Raw genomic sequence first — 17,439 nt, 5'->3', positions numbered from 1 at the left:
GGCCCACGCTGGGGCACCGTGAACTGGCGGTTCCCTCTGCCTTTCCAGGCTCCTGCCTCCTCCCCGCGCAGAGGCGGACTGACAGCGCAGCCGAGGAAGCTCACTTTCCAAGGGCCCCCTTTCCCGGGACTCCGTCCACCCCTTGAACCTGCCAGAGCGTGCCTTCCCCGGGGACTCTCCTCTGGGGACGCCCCCACCCCCACCCCCACCCCCAAAGTCGTTGATCTCGTCTCTTCAAAAACTCCTGGGGCAAGACGGTTGGGAAATGGATAAGCAGGATGGAGACGTCAGTATCGGTGTCTGGGTCTGTGCGCGCGTACCCGTTAATATAATAAAGCAGGGACAGTGGGCTGACGTTAGGTGGCGGGTATACGGCTGTTCACCGTACCGTTCTGTCAACGTGTGTTTGAAAAAAATTTTTTTAAATGTTGGAAGGGAAAACCTCATAGAGTTCTCTTTTTTGCTCTGAGCTTTTCCTCCCTCAAGGCGATGACGCTGAAGGTACCCTCCCGCGAAGCCTGCGTTTTACCCGCGCACGGCCGGAGGGCCCGAGCCGAGAGCCGGCGCGGCGCGAGTGGGGCGGGGCATGCAAATTTAAAATGGCTGGTCGGCCCGGGAGCTATGGGAGCAGAAAAGAGAACGTGATTAGTCCCCAAAGAAGTAACAGTCTAACAAACTGTGCATCTCTTACAAATTGTGACAGTAAACACACTATCAAACGCGGGGTGGGTGGGGCGCTGACTTTTCTCACCGTGAGCTGAAGATGTGTGGAAGAAAGAGTGTTGTGGGCGAAGGCAACGCTCACGTTATCGCTTCTCGGCCTTTTGGCTAAGATCAAGTGTAGTATCTGTTCTTATCAGTTTAATATCTGATACGTCCTCTATCCGAGGACAATATATTAAATGGATTTTTGGAGCAGGGAGATGGAATAGGAGCTTGCTCCGTCCACTCCACGCATCGACCTGGTATTGCAGTACTTCCAGGAACGGTGCACCCCCCTCGGGGGACCACTTAATGTTTGGTTACAAGGACAGGCTAATAACGGTCGCTCGTCTTTCTCCTCTTGGTGATGTCGGTTTTCGCCGCGGGATGTCTGACCGCGGTCGTGGTGTCTTGTACTTGCGTCTTTTCCACGTTCGACAGCGAACAAGCTGTGTGGGCCGCGCGCTCGTCCCTGCGTTTGCTGGCAGAGGAAGCAGTTTCTGCTGTGCTTGTCCGACCCTTCTCGCGACTGAGTTGTTTTTTCTGTCTTGCCTAGTGTGCCGCCTGCTGGAGACGGACAACCGACGTGAACTGATGATGCTTGACGGGTAATACGTTAGTGTGTTGTGGGAATTCCCTGGACTTGACAATAAGAATACAGACCAAGGAAGTATACGCCTGTGGGAGAAAGGGTTTCTTTGGCCTTGAAAGCTCGGAAGGGCAGCTCTCCAGAGTCCCCGAACTGTATATACCACGTAGGACCTTGTTCACCAGATGAGGATACTCCAGATGTGGTCAGCTTTCTCAAGATGTAATGTATAACTATTTGTATGCCGTCTCTGACGCTCTTTATCTCCCAGAGTAAGGAAACATTTCTGACGTAAGCCTCATTCTTATGCAGTGGAGGGTGTGGAGGGTAGGGAGGGCTCTAGAAGGAATTAACAGAGTGCCCAGGATGGCCTTTCCAAACAGCTTATGATACTGCTGGACTAATAAATTGGGAAGTACTCCCTGTTGTATTTTTTGGAAGAGTTTGGTGTAGATTTGGCGTTATTTCTTTTTAAGTGTTTGGTAGAGTTTGCTGGGAATTTTATGGAAAAGTCTTGTTTTTGTTGTTTTTCAGGTTTTTTTGTTTTTTTTTTTTTGTTTTTTGTTTGTTTGTTTGGTTGGTTTTTTTGGAGTTTTTAAGAGCAGTTTTATGTTCTCAGCAAAGTTCAGTAGAAACTACAGAGTTCCCACATTCCTTCCTCCCCTACTGCCCTCCCCCATTGCACACAGCCTACCCCGCCAGCAACATATACTGTACCAGTGTGGTACAGTTTTCACAATCAGTGGACCAATATTCAGACATCATCATCAACCAGTATCCATACTTGACATCTGGAGTTCATGGTGTTGTACATGCTATGAGCTTTGACAGACAGTATAATGACATGTATCCACCGTTATTGATTCAGACAGAATAGTTTCACTGCCCTAAAATTCCACTGTGCTTCACTGATTTATGCCTCCTTCCTCCAAAATCTCTGATCTTATTACTGTCTTCATTGTCTTGCATTTGCCAGAATGTCATATAGATGAAGTCACACAGTATGTGTGATTGGTTTCTGTCACTTGACAATGTGCATATAACGTTTGTGTGCCTTTTTGTGACTTCGTACCTCATTTCATTTTAGTGCTAAATAACATTCTACTGTCTGGGTGTACCATGGTTTATCCATTGAAATAATGCATAGGACATTATCTTACTTACTTTTCATTTACTTTTTTTTTTTTTTTTTTGAGGCTGGTCAAGTGAAGCAGTGGAAGTGGAGAAGGAACACAGGAATCTGTAACTGGTCAAGCAATCCAGCTGCCTAAGCCTCCAGAGCAGCTGGGACTCCACGCACATGCCATGACACCTGGCTAATTTCTATATTTAGTAGAGATGAGGTCTTGCTCTTGCTCAGGCTGGTGTCAAACTCCTGAGTTATTAGGGGATAACAAATGTTCCCAATTAATTTGCACTGCTGTAAACCAAAGTGATATGCAAATTATGTCCAAAGTTAGTAGTAGATAATAATAATAGTGTAGAATTAAATTCAAAAGATCAATAGAAGAAAGCAATTAATACTCAGGCCTTTTACCCTACCACTTTCAGAGACTGATGGGAGGATCACTTCAGCGGAGGCTGCAGTGAGCTATGATGATGCTACCGCACTCTAGTCTGGGAATTAGAGTGTCTCAAAAAAAAAAAAAAAAATCCAAGGACTACTTACTTGATAACGTCAACGTCAATAAAATTGATAAATCTACAGCCCAAGTTGAAATAGAATGCTCTGTGTCTTCTCCTGGCGCGGTGGCTCATGCCTGTAATCCTAGCACTCTGGGAGGCCGAGGCAGATGGATCCTTTGAGCTCAGGAGTTTGAGACCAGCCTGAGCAAGAGTCAATTTTATTGACGTTGACGTTATCAAGTAAGTAGTCCTTGGATTTTTTTTTTTTTTTTTGAGACACTCTAATTCCCAGACTAGAGTGCGGTAGCATCATCATAGCTCACTGCAGCCTCCGCTGAAGTGATCCTCCCATCAGTCTCTGAAAGTGGTAGGGTAAAAGGCCTGAGTATTAATTGCTTTCTTCTATTGATCTTTTGAATTTAATTCTACACTATTATTATTATCTACTACTAACTTTGGACATAATTTGCATATCACTTTGGTTTACAGCAGTGCAAATTAATTGGGAACATTTGTTATCCCCTAATAACTCAGGAGTTTGACACCAGCCTGAGCAAGAGCAAGACCTCATCTCTACTAAATATAGAAATTAGCCAGGTGTCATGGCATGTGCGTGGAGTCCCAGCTGCTCTGGAGGCTTAGGCAGCTGGATTGCTTGACCAGTTACAGATTCCTGTGTTCCTTCTCCACTTCCACTGCTTCACTTGACCAGCCTCAAAAAAAAAAAAAAAAAAGTAAATGAAAAGTAAGTAAGATAATGTCCTATGCATTATTTCAATGGATAAACCATGGTACACCCAGACAGTAGAATGTTATTTAGCACTAAAATGAAATGAGGTACGAAGTCACAAAAAGGCACACAAACGTTATATGCACATTGTCAAGTGACAGAAACCAATCACACATACTGTGTGACTTCATCTATATGACATTCTGGCAAATGCAAGACAATGAAGACAGTAATAAGATCAGAGATTTTGGAGGAAGGAGGCATAAATCAGTGAAGCACAGTGGAATTTTAGGGCAGTGAAACTATTCTGTCTGAATCAATAACGGTGGATACATGTCATTATACTGTCTGTCAAAGCTCATAGCATGTACAACACCATGAACTCCAGATGTCAAGTATGGATACTGGTTGATGATGATGTCTGAATATTGGTCCACTGATTGTGAAAACTGTACCACACTGGTACAGTATATGTTGCTGGCGGGGTAGGCTGTGTGCAATGGGGGTGGGCAGTAGGGGAGGAAGGAATGTGGGAACTCTGTAGTTTCTACTGAACTTTGCTGAGAACATAAAACTGCTCTTAAAAACTCCAAAAAAACCAACCAAACAAACAAACAAAAAACAAAAAAAAAAAACAAAAAAACCTGAAAAACAACAAAAACAAGACTTTTCCATAAAATTCCCAGCAAACTCTACCAAACACTTAAAAAGAAATAACGCCAAATCTACACCAAACTCTTCCAAAAAATACAACAGGGAGTACTTCCCAATTTATTAGTCCAGCAGTATCATAAGCTGTTTGGAAAGGCCATCCTGGGCACTCTGTTAATTCCTTCTAGAGCCCTCCCTACCCTCCACACCCTCCACTGCATAAGAATGAGGCTTACGTCAGAAATGTTTCCTTACTCTGGGAGATAAAGAGCGTCAGAGACGGCATACAAATAGTTATACATTACATCTTGAGAAAGCTGACCACATCTGGAGTATCCTCATCTGGTGAACAAGGTCCTACGTGGTATATACAGTTCGGGGACTCTGGAGAGCTGCCCTTCCGAGCTTTCAAGGCCAAAGAAACCCTTTCTCCCACAGGCGTATACTTCCTTGGTCTGTATTCTTATTGTCAAGTCCAGGGAATTCCCACAACACACTAACGTATTACCCGTCAAGCATCATCAGTTCACGTCGGTTGTCCGTCTCCAGCAGGCGGCACACTAGGCAAGACAGAAAAAACAACTCAGTCGCGAGAAGGGTCGGACAAGCACAGCAGAAACTGCTTCCTCTGCCAGCAAACGCAGGGACGAGCGCGCGGCCACACAGCTTGTTCGCTGTCGAACGTGGAAAAGACGCAAGTACAAGACACCACGACCGCGGTCAGACATCCCGCGGCGAAAACCGACATCACCAAGAGGAGAAAGACGAGCGACCGTTATTAGCCTGTCCTTGTAACCAAACATTAAGTGGTCCCCCGAGGGGGGTGCACCGTTCCTGGAAGTACTGCAATACCAGGTCGATGCGTGGAGTGGACGGAGCAAGCTCCTATTCCATCTCCCTGCTCCAAAAATCCATTTAATATATTGTCCTCGGATAGAGGACGTATCAGATATTAAACTGATAAGAACAGATACTACACTTGATCTTAGCCAAAAGGCCGAGAAGCGATAACGTGAGCGTTGCCTTCGCCCACAACACTCTTTCTTCCACACATCTTCAGCTCACGGTGAGAAAAGTCAGCGCCCCACCCACCCCGCGTTTGATAGTGTGTTTACTGTCACAATTTGTAAGAGATGCACAGTTTGTTAGACTGTTACTTCTTTGGGGACTAATCACGTTCTCTTTTCTGCTCCCATAGCTCCCGGGCCGACCAGCCATTTTAAATTTGCATGCCCCGCCCCACTCGCGCCGCGCCGGCTCTCGGCTCGGGCCCTCCGGCCGTGCGCGGGTAAAACGCAGGCTTCGCGGGAGGGTACCTTCAGCGTCATCGCCTTGAGGGAGGAAAAGCTCAGAGCAAAAAAGAGAACTCTATGAGGTTTTCCCTTCCAACATTTAAAAAAATTTTTTTCAAACACACGTTGACAGAACGGTACGGTGAACAGCCGTATACCCGCCACCTAACGTCAGCCCACTGTCCCTGCTTTATTATATTAACGGGTACGCGCGCACAGACCCAGACACCGATACTGACGTCTCCATCCTGCTTATCCATTTCCCAACCGTCTTGCCCCAGGAGTTTTTGAAGAGACGAGATCAACGACTTTGGGGGTGGGGGTGGGGGTGGGGGCGTCCCCAGAGGAGAGTCCCCGGGGAAGGCACGCTCTGGCAGGTTCAAGGGGTGGACGGAGTCCCGGGAAAGGGGGCCCTTGGAAAGTGAGCTTCCTCGGCTGCGCTGTCAGTCCGCCTCTGCGCGGGGAGGAGGCAGGAGCCTGGAAAGGCAGAGGGAACCGCCAGTTCACGGTGCCCCAGCGTGGGCCTCAGGGAACCGCGTGGGAGGGAGTCCCGACTGGCCCCGGCGGGGCGAGGGGCGAGGGGGGGAGTAGGGGGAGGAGATGTAGGCACAGATGTAGGGAAATGAATACTCCATATTACACCACGATCTCCAGATTATATCAATTCATACCACAACCAGGCAATTTGGCAATATGCATCAAAAATCTTAAAACTGTGTTTTGATCCAGAAATTCCACTTCTAAAATGTTATCCTAATAAAATCATGATGTGTATAAAGATTAATCTGTAAATTATTCTTTATAATATCAAAAAACCAGAAATAACTTATATGTTCTACAGCAGAAGACTGGGTAAATAAATGGTACATACAACAGAACACTGCGCGTACTTTAAACACAATTATGTAGAATTAGGGTGCCTAACACACACCTAAAAGGCCAGAAATACAAATGAATGAAGTGGACCATGTATAAGACACCTTTTCTGTCTACCATTCATGTTTTTACTTTTTTATAGAGACATTGGAAGAGAAATATTTCTCCATCAAAAGAAAAACAATTCAAATGAAATTATGGCAACTGGCAATTAATTTCAAGGTCATGGACAGAAGGAAGAGGGGTGAAGACTGCAGGCAAACTGGGGAACACATGCCAACTGTTCGGATAGCTACCACAAACTGTGGCCAAAGAGAAAGCAGGTCCTGTGTTGACAGATCTTTGAATTTTGTAAGAGATGTGGGAACTCTGGATTTTATGTGAAGTCTCCCAAGTTTTAAATGTTAGAAGCTGATTTTAAAAAATTAACTCTAAGCAAGTTAGCCTGTGGGAGGGAGAATGGCTGGAGAGAGATCTGAGAGCACCCTCTTGGGTACCAGAAATGTCCTACATGTTGATCTGGGAGATGGTTACATTGGTATTCACATTAGCTCAATTCAAGTTGTGTGCTTAAGATATGTGCACTTGACTGTAAGTTACAGCTCAGACAACATTATGTAATAACCCAAATAAAATGTATCTTTAGGCCAGATCTGGACTGTGGATCAAGAGTTCACACCCCTTGTTCTGAATATTTAAGACTGTGGGAAAATATTCACAATATGATGTTAAAGTTAGATGAAAAATTTCATTTATTCATTTCAAAAATATTCATTGTGCTCCTATTATGTGCCAAACACATTCTTCCAGGCACAGGGGAGGCCTTGTTCTCAAGAAGTTCACATTCTGATCAGGGTAGAAATAGATACCAAACAAGCAAGCAATAAATTAAATTAACATAACACTCAAGAGCGAAAAGAGCTGTACAGAAAATAACATGATAATGTGAGAACGTCTTATGGTTGTGGGTATCTTGATTAGTTAGGGACAGCTACACTGAGACGGTGAGATTTGAACTGGAGGAGAGGGAGGAGGAGGCGATGAGGTGGGAGAGGTAAGGGGGAGAGGAAGGAGGGTCGAATCGGGCAGGGCCCTGTGGACTCCCCTCTTGCGGGAGAAGGCCAGCCGAGGAAGGCTTCTGCGTAGGGGAGTGGCCCGGTAAGACCCACCGTGACTTACCTGTTCACAAGAGCACTCCGACCAGCCTGACGCGGCCAGGCCGAGGGCAGAGAAGCAGGAAGACCGGCGAGGAAAACACTGCATCTGTTCTCCCAGGAAAGAGATCCTGCGGGCCTGGGCCCGGGTGGTAGCAGTGTACCGGGTGAGAAGTGGCCAGAATTTTTTCTTTTTTTTTAAGACAGAGTCTCGCTCTGTTGTCTGGGCCAGAGTGCCGTGGCGTCGTCAGCCTAGCTCACAGCAACCTCAAACTCCTGGGCTCAAGCGATCCTCCGCGCCTCAACCTCCCGAGCAGCTGGGACTACAAGAGGCGCCACCCACGCCCGGCTAATTCTTTTCTATTTTAGCAGAGACGGGGGTTGGGGGGGCGGTGGTGTCTGACTCTTGCTCAGGCTGGTCTCGAACTCCTGACCTCAAGGGATCCTCCTGCCTCGGCCTCCCAGAGTGCTAGGATTACAGGCGTGAGCCACCGTGCCCGGCCAGGCCACTTCTTTGTTTTTGAAATCTCATCTTCACAGCAGTTCAGGGGATGATTCAGCCACTGTGTAACATCTTTATGGACTAAAAAGTTTTAAACCTCTAAATCTTTCCTAACCGCTTTAACGACAAAGAAACTATTCAGATCAATCATTCCCAGTAGAGTGGTAAACCAAAGAGCCGTGGGCAGCCACCAGTACATGCTACACGAAAGGATACTCGGAACCCACTAGATAGCGGTAGACGTTGTTAAATAAATGAATTATGTCAAGATTACCACCCTTTCTTCACCACTACGGACAGCTATATCGACCCCTCCTGCTGATCTCAAAAGTTGGGATTGTAAAATGAAAAATATAATGGTTCTTGAGGACGTAGGCCCGCTTAATGCTTGAACGTTGTCACCATCCCGGTTATCCTTTTAGGAGGATTATTCAGGGTGTCGGCATCGGGGTCTGAGCTACCCTTTCAGAAAGCTTGCCTACCACCCTAAAGTAGGGGTCTACTAACGTGAGGAGACTGACCAAGCACACGACTGTCTCAGAGCCCTCACGGCCGGGAAGCCTTACCTGAGGAGTCCTTATATACCTGTGTCTGTCTCAAAAAGCCGGATGTCCTGGGAACATGTAATGGCCTTTGGCTTTGTCCTAGTGAGTAAATGTTGAGACTTAGTGATTTAGCTTAACGAGACGTTATAACTGCGTGCAATTATGTGTGCGTACATTAGAGAAGCTAGAGACAGGAAGATATTGACAGAAGTGGGAATGGGGAAAACTATGCAAATGGTCTTTTTTTTTTTAATATCACTGTGTATATTTGAGATTTACAACATGATGTTATGGGATGCACATAGATAGTAAAATGGTTACTATGGTGAAGCAGAATAACATTTCTGTCACCTCACATAGTTACTTTTCTGTGTGTGACAAGAGCAGCTAAAATCTACTTATGCAACAAAAATCCCTCATACAATTTTATGAACTGTAGTCCTCATGTTGTACATGAGATCCCTGGATTTGATCATCCTACGTATCTGCTACTTTGTATCCTCTGACCTGCACCTCTGCCTTTCCAGACCCCGCCCCCACCCCTGGCCATGTGAACCACTGTTTGGTTTCCTATCTCTGTATATTTGATCTTCTTAAACATTTTATTTTTATTTATAATTTTTAAAATTATGTATAATAATATTCCCCCCTGCCCAGGAGCATGGATTCAAGTTGCCCTGAATAAATGCTTCATTTTCTTTTTTTTCTTTAACACTCCACATCCAAGTGAGATCATGCAATATTTTCCTGACTTCATTTTTGGCGTTTGACTGCTGACAGCTAATTTTAAGCCTCGGCCATCCTACTTCCCCTCCTGCCCAACATCTGGGCAAGCTAACAACAAAGCCCAAGTGCTCCCTCCATTGGCACCTGCCAATCACACGTCTGCCCCCGCCCTCGGGAACCCTCAGTCCGGCCACGCCCCCACACCGCCATAAACACCACCAACCCAGTCAGTCTCTTTTCCTTGCTCTCAAGCCATTTTCCAACCTGCCTGGGAGCCACTCTGCTCTCCCAGGAAAGCCTTGTTACGTGAGTTACAGGCCTTTTCGTTCCCTCTTGGTGCCTGTGTGGTGTCACCAGTCTCTGTAATAGCCAAAATAAACTTGTGCGGTTCTGCAGAGTGGCCACCACACAGAAGGCAGGGAACTGGCCCTCGACGTGTCTCAATCTGGATCGGAAGGCCTCCCCACTAGACCAGGTGGCCTCCTGTCTGACAAAACCAGGGGATTTGCCATTCCCTCATTCGCACGCTGGTTACCGAGAGCCCACCGTGGAACGCTTTCACTGTCTTGGAAAATTCATTGTTTCAGACCGAGCGGACCGGCGTCTTCACTGGACATTCGAAGGGGTGTTTCTGGACGCACACACCGAGCCACCCCATCACTTGGGGAGCTTTGAAGTACAACAGCCTGGAGCCTGCCCCAAAGATTCTAATTCAATTGGCATCTGGTGAGCATGGGGCGTCAGCAGGATGCAATCCAGCCATCAGGTGGTTCTGACTTACCGCTGCCAAGGTTGACATGCACTGCTATAGACGCAGAAGAGCGTATCTTCCTTCCCCATCTGGGAAGACTTTTGTAGGTATGACCTCGGGTGCCTGTCATTTGTTCCGGATGGTAGGGGTCTGGAAAGAGAGAGTCTTAGGGCTAAGACTAAATCCAGTGGATGGGATTTAAGTCCTACAAATTGGAGGCCGAAAGAGAGGTAGTGCCCATTTCTTCACATGTGCGTCTACCTTGTGTATTTCTACCGGACACTGTTCCTCATTATACCATCTGCCCGGGCAGAAGCCTCCTGCCATAGGTTGAGACAAGGGAACTGCAACCTCACGATCTTAATAGAGACCCGGTATGGAGGACCTCGGCCCCCATGGGCCCCTCTTCTTCTCCACCCCTGATTTGTAACCACCATTGGGATATTGGTGGAAAGGTCAAAATCTGGCACTAATGGTGGATCACAATCAAAGAAATGATTTATTCCCCTCTGCATTAGGTTTAGCTCTTGGTGGCCCCCAGCAGAGAGCCACCCCCTCCCCCACGACCTCAAGTAGGATCATCCATATAGAAGTTGAAATCACTGCCAGTAATGACTAAAGTACTGCTCCAGAAAGCAAGCATGAGACAGAAGCTGAAACCTCGAAGGCATGAATTGGGGTGGGGTTACTAGTCGGCTTTATCAGGAAGCATAGTATTTATAGGAAGGTGGTCAGAAGATGCAGAGCTGCAGGGGTTTTAAGATCATTGAGGGAGAATGTCCTGCCAGCAACAAGGACAAGGGGAACAGCTTGTCTACCCCTATGCACAGGGCCAGCAGCACGAAAGGAGGGGAAGAGAAAATAGCCAGCGGCCAGAAACTGAGGTCAAAGCAAGCGAAGGAAGAAAACCGTCAGAAAAGAGGCGGCAAATGTATGATGAGAAAGCTTTGGCAGATGACTCAGAGCTTCAGGGGATAGGTGAAGAAGAGAAGGACCAGAGAAAACCCCGGACTTGCAGAACTAACGCAGACGACTCTTCTGGGTATGGACGGACGTTCGTTCCTGTCACTTACCAAGCTACAATGGGCCTCCCTCAACTCTGGACGACTAACTGACACACACACCAACGCAAAAAAGCAAAACAAGAAAACGTCCAAAAAATCAGTGTCTACATCCGCAGAGCGAAACCCCCGCCGCAGGCAAGACTCCGCGATCTATCATTGATAACAAACGTGTTAAACCCCCCGAGGGGGTGCACCGTTCCTGGAAGTACTGCAATACCAGGTCGATGCGTGGAGTGGACGGAGCAAGCTCCTATTCCATCTCCCTGCTCCAAAAATCCATTTAATATATTGTCCTCGGATAGAGGACGTATCAGATATTAAACTGATAAGAACAGATACTACACTTGATCTTAGCCAAAAGGCCGAGAAGCGATACCGACTGGCTCGCTCTGGCCGGCAGCGCCCTGCTGCCGCCGACATTACACTCACGGTGAGCCGCGCCTCGCGCGATCCACCTCTCCCGGCCTCTCTCCGCGCGCCCATGGGCAACACCAGGCTAGTCCGCATATTTGTGCGGCGTCTACATTCTCCGGCGAACCCTCACATCTCCGTTTGCACCGTGGCGGGAGCGCCCGTTCGCATTTGCATGGCCCGCCCACTCCGGCGCGCGCCGGCGTGGCTGCGGCGCTCCCCTTCCCGGCCCGGGGCTCAGCTCCTGGCCGGGAGGAGCCGGGCGGGAACCCGGGACCCAGGGCGGCCGCGAGCGGCGCCCGCCCCTGCCCCTCCACGCCACCCACCGGGAGCGCCCCGCGGAAGGGCGGCGGTGGAGGGCGGCCCGAGCGCTGCTGGAGGAAGGAAGCCGTCGGTCGGCTCCTCTCTGCGAACCCAGGAGGGCCCCGCCGGCCGGCTGGCCCCGGGCCGAGGACCGAGCCCGGCGCCGGGACCCGACGAGCGCCCCCTCCGGGCCGCAGAGACGAGTCGGGCCGCCGCCCTGCCACGGCCTGGCCTGGCCTGCCCTGCCCCGCCCTGCCCTGCCCTGCCCTGCCGGCGGGGGACTTGGGCACATTTCCCGGCTGAATAGTGGAAACATCCGTGCCTACCTTGTCAGCTAGAAGGAGCAGAAGCGGAGCCAAGGAGGCGACCGTGACTTCGTCGTCTACACCGCGGTGTGGACTCCCGGTGTCCGACCAGGCTCCCCTGGAGGGGTCGGGGCTGGGCAACGGAAACACCTGAGCAGCTGTGGCACCTGGAGACCCCGCGGTAGGAAGCGGTGGTTGTTGGGCCCGGGCTCTGTGCGGAGTGCTCTCCTCCTTACGGACTTGCACAGTGACCCTGCGGACGGAGACGTTGAGGCAGAGCGGCTGAGCGGCTTGCCCGAGACCGCGCGGAGGGAGGGTAAGAACCGACGTGCCTGGCCCCGCCGTCTCCACCGCCGCTCCATCCGCCTCTAGAGAAGAAGAATTTGTTCTTAGCGTGTCCGGCACCACGAGGAGACGCAGTGTTGAGCCTGAGTCGCGGGTCTTCTGTCTGCAGAGAGGCAGGAGCGAGGCTGTCCACTGCAGCGGTGAAGAGCACGGACTCGGGGGAGACCTGGTTCTAACCCCTGTCTGCCCCCGAATGGCCATGCGACCTAGGGTGGGACTGGCACTCCTTGCTTAACTCCTCTGGCTTCCGTGTATTAGCTGTAAATGGCAGATGAGATGAGAAATTATCACACAGACATTTAAAAAAAAAAAGAAGAAAGAAGAAAAAAATTCTGGGAATCGTGGGATAATAATTTAAAAAAGAAAGAAAGAAAGAAAAAGAGAAATGATCAGACATAATTTTTTGAGATTCCCGAGAAATGCCTTGCATACGGTATACCTTCAGGGACCCAGGGCAAGGGGAAATCTCTTAGGCATGTCACTTCTCTGTAGTTTACCCTCTTCCCCTGCAAGATGGGAATCCTAATATCCTATTTTCAGAACCAGGTTCCCCAAATTGCAGACATGCATGTTCTGTCATGGCAAAGGAACATCTCCCATTGCAAACTACCGATTTAGAATTCTAGTTCATGCACCGGCCTCTTGTGAGCTGGGTGAATGTGAGTCAGTCCCCCTCGGCCAGCTCACCTCAACGTTCACAGAACAAAGAGCTTGCAAAAGTTCTGGCAGCACCAGGGCATGGCTGCCTGGCCATCCCTTGTCCCAGTGTCCTGTACCCTCACTATGGCGCTGCTAAATCATGCTCCCCGCTACCTCTCTGTGAGGCAGTTGGGAATTAAGAGCCAGTAACAATGACTTGAAGAGCACAGCTGGCATTCCCAACCAGTGCCTGTTTTCTACAGCCCTGCCCAACCATCACGTTATCAAACTTTTGCATAATAAGTGATGGGATCTCTTATGGCAGTAAGGTTGTGCACTTTTTGTTTTTTTTTTTTTTTTTTTTTTTTTTTAGAGACAGGGCCTCCCGCTCTGCTGCCCTGGCTGGAGTGCAGTGCCATGATCATAGCTTACTGCAGCCTCAAACTCCTGGCCTCAAGGGATCCTCCCTCCTCTACCTCCCAAAGTGCTGGGATTACAGGTGTGAGCCATCATGTCAGTCCTTTTTATATGCCTAAGATCCACTATTTTCTTTTCTCTGAGCTGACTGCTCAGATCCTTTTCCCCCTGCCCTTTGAATCTATCCATCCATCCATCCATCCATCAGGATTTACATCTCTAACCTGCTTGTCCTAGTGTATGATATCAGGCATAGATCCAACTATATTTTTTCTAGATGGCTACCCACTTGCCCCAGCATGGGCTATAAGGAATAGCCCTTCTTCTCAGCAGCTTGAGATACCACCACCTTTATCATATAATAAAATCCTTCATATGCATTTAGGTCTATTTCTGAACTTTTCCTTAAAAAAAAATCTTCTGATATCCTGGCTGTTTTATTAAATGTTTTGATTCTGTATGTACTCACCTTTGTGCCCCTACTTTTATGCCTGTCACAGTGTAGGTCCTGGGGCCACACAGGTGAACATGACCTCGTCCCGGTGGTCAGCGAGGAACACCTGCCATGCTTCTCCATTCCTCCTCTGGCTGCCCTGGTCATGCCAAGGCTGCCAGCGCCAGGTGCTCCTAAGGTTTTCGGTCTTCAGGCACCAGAAGGCTGCTGGGTCCCCTGCCGGCTGGGGAGAGCAGCGTCGTCCACTCCAGGTCCCCTGGGATTGACAACTGGGAGGTACTGACCTTGAGGGAGCAGTGCCCATGGAACACTAAGACCAAAAGCCAGACTGTGAGGAGGGAGAGGGTTGTGGGGCAGAGGTGAGGCCGGGTGGACCCAACCAGTCCCTCTCCTAGCCACTCCCTGGGCATGCCTTTTGTAACCCCATCCCCTGGCTAGTACCCTCTTTCCTCTCAGCCCCCAGAGCTGAGGGCCCCTCAAGTTTCCTTCCTGAAATCTTCTCTTTCCTTGGTTTCAGGCACTCTGAGGTCTCACGGCTCTCCGCCCTCACTCCCATGCTGGATCCTTAGGGCCAGATGTATTTTGGGTTCCAGACCTTTTCAGATTTTTAAAATTTATTCATTTATTTATTTATCTATTGACACGATCTCACTATGTTGCCCAGGCTGGAGTGCAGTCGCTGTGCACAGGCACAGTCATAAAATCAACAAAAATCCCTAACAATACAATTTTATTAACTACAGTCCTCACGATCTCTGGATTTGTTCATTGTACGTATCCGCTACTTCATACCCTCTGACCTACATCTCTCCGTTTCCTACCCCACCCCCACCCCCGCCCAGGGTAACCACTGTGTTACTCTCTATCTCTGTATATTTGACCTTTTAAATTTTTTAAAAAAGATTCCACATGCAAATGAGATCATGCAGTATTTTCCTGACTTCGTTTTTGATGTTTGACTGCTGAGAGCTTTTAAGCCTGAGCCATCTTTCCTCCCTTCTGCCCAACATCTGGGCAAGCTCATGATGTAACAGTCACTCCATCTTAAAACTAATAACTTTGTGGGCTTTTTCTGCTTCCTTCCTTCCTTCCTTCCTTCCTTCCTCCCTTCCTCCCTTCCCCCCTCCTTCCCTCCTTCCTTTCTTCCCTTTCTTTCTTTCCTTCCTTCCTTCCTTCCTTCTTTCTTTTTCTTTTCTTTTCTTTTCTTTTCTTTTTTTTTCTTTCTTTTCTTTTCTTTTCTTTCTGACAGAGTCTCGCTCTGTTGCCCAGGCTAGAGTGCCGTGGCGTCAGCCTAGCTCACAGCAACCTCAAACTCCTGGGCTCAAGTGATCCTTCTGCTTCAGCCTCCCGAGTAGCTGGGACTACAGGTGTGCACCACCACGCCTGGCTAATTTTTTTTTATTTTTAGTAGACACAGGGTCTCAATCTTGCTCAGGCTGGTCTAGACCTCCTGACTGCCTCAGCCTCCCAGAGTGCTAGGATTACAGGGGTGAGCAACCGCCTCCCCGGCCTAACTTCCTTTTTCAATCCCTAATTGTGTGCTTGCTTAAGGATTCCCGGGAACTGGCCTGGACCAGCCAACTGAAGCCAAGATTGCAGGACTACCCCCCCCCCCCACCGCCTCACCCTGGAGAAAAATGATGAGAGGTTAGCTACTCTGATGCAGTCTGGCTACGCCAGCCAGACCACCAGATGGCCACTACTCGAGATGACTCCACCTGCGCACAGGCACACAACTTGCCACAGCTGCTTCCCCTTTAAAATCCCTCAGGCATTTGAGATGGCCTTTTTGACATGAGTCTGCCATCTCCAGGTTGCCGGCTCTTGAATACATCTACCTTGTGTATGTCCACCTATTAGGCATGTAGGCTTTGCCAGACCCCTAGGGAGATAGAGGAATGGAATGCCAGAGGGGAACTCGCTATTCCTTATCCCTCCTGATAAGGATGGCACTAGAGTTGCAGGATGTGACTGACACAGGGGTCCCAGCAACTAGCTGTTTGATAAGAATTCATTACAGTGGCTGTTTTGGCCCAATTACTCTACTTCCCCCTGAAAAACCCTCTATAAAACCGAAGGCTCTCCCCTTCCTCGCGTGGACCCTCTTTTCGGCCTCCACCCATCTGCACCCAAATGTTCTAATAAACAGCATTCTGTCATACCTGAGGCTTTGTGTGTCTCCCTCTGGGCTCTGGACCTAACACCGCCAGAAAACGTCCCTCATTATACCGTCTGCCCCAGCAGAAGCCCCCTGCCATAGGTTGAGACAAGGGAACTGCAACCTCACGATCTTAATAGAGACCTGGTATGGAGGACCTCGGCCCCCATGGGCCCCTCTTCTTCTCCACCCCTGATTTGTAACCACCACTGGGATTTCGGTGGAAAGGTCAAAATCTACTAATGGTGGATCACAATCAAAGAAATGATTTATTTTCCCCTGCATTAGGTTTAGATCTTAGTGGTCCCCAGTAGAGAGCCATCCCCCACTCCCCACCCCAGCGCCCCACGTAGGATCACTGCCAGTAATGACTAAAGTCGTGTTCCAGAGAGCAAGTATGAGCCAGAAGGTGAAACCTTCAAGGCACGACTTGGGGTGGGGTTACTAGATGGCTTTCTCGGGAAGCATAGCATTTATAGGAAGGGGGTCCGAAGATGCAGAGCTGCAGGGGTTTCAAGATCAGTTGAGGGAGAATGTTCTGGAAGCAGCAACAAGGACAAGGGGAACACCTTGTCTACCCCTATCCACAGGGCCAGCAGCAGGACCGAAGGGTGGGGAAGAAAAAACAGCCAGCGGCCAGAAGGCAAGGTCAAAGCAGGCGAAGGAAGAAAGCCGTCAGAGAAGAGGCGGCAAATGTAGGAGAGCTTTGACAGGTGACTGAGAGTTTTAGGGGTCGGGAGCAGCGAGAGGGGAGAGGGAGCCCTGGACTTGTCTGTGATGACTGGAGTGACAGGATGAGTCCTTGTGTCCTGAGTTGGCACGGGCACACTATTGTGGAAGGAACGGGTGAGGCGCAGTTGAGAAACTGGACCCCCACTACTTACCTCGCGGCACTGCTCTCCGTTGTGAAACCACAAGCGAACTTTCCCGCTGTGGTACTGGGAGAGAGTCCTACAAGGTACGTTCCCCACAGGAAAGAAAACACAGTCGGGTACTACCGGTGTTTGCTGCCAGGCGTCCCTCACAAAACCACAGCAGAGCCCAGCCCCGCACCCAGCGCAAGAAGAGCTGTAAACGAGCGCTCGGAAAACACTGAGACTTACAACTGTTCTGAACAAAACAACAAGATGCCAGGTACCTCGAAAACACCAAACTGAAAAGCATTTTCTGCCGTTGAAACCAAACAGGTCAAACCCCCA

The 17,439-nt window shown here is 49.1% G+C and overlaps 1 long non-coding RNA gene and 3 other non-coding genes across 4 annotated transcripts; 1 reads left to right on the top strand and 3 right to left on the bottom strand.

The window, feature by feature from the left end:
* The first annotated feature begins 808 nt into the window (after positions 1-808).
* LOC123621285 lies at positions 809-999 on the top strand. Its single transcript, XR_006729031.1, has one exon. It is a non-coding gene; the product is annotated as a U2 spliceosomal RNA (small nuclear RNA).
* A 4,117-nt stretch (positions 1,000-5,116) lies between these two features.
* On the bottom strand, positions 5,117-5,307 carry LOC123621284. Its single transcript, XR_006729030.1, has one exon. It is a non-coding gene; the product is annotated as a U2 spliceosomal RNA (small nuclear RNA).
* Positions 5,308-8,681: 3,374 nt separating this feature from the next.
* LOC123620999 lies at positions 8,682-12,449 on the bottom strand. The gene is made up of 3 exons (XR_006728988.1): positions 12,249-12,449; positions 10,175-10,294; positions 8,682-8,766 (listed from the first exon to the last, which is right to left on the bottom strand). It is a non-coding gene; the product is annotated as an uncharacterized LOC123620999 (long non-coding RNA).
* LOC123621279 lies at positions 11,392-11,582 on the bottom strand. The gene has a single exon (XR_006729026.1). It is a non-coding gene; the product is annotated as a U2 spliceosomal RNA (small nuclear RNA).
* Positions 12,450-17,439: the final 4,990 nt, after the last annotated feature.

Source organism: Lemur catta, chromosome 15 (genome assembly GCF_020740605.2).
Source record: "Lemur catta isolate mLemCat1 chromosome 15, mLemCat1.pri, whole genome shotgun sequence".
NCBI lineage: Eukaryota > Metazoa > Chordata > Mammalia > Primates > Lemuridae > Lemur > Lemur catta.
This window is presented reverse-complemented; position numbering and strand designations above follow the sequence as displayed.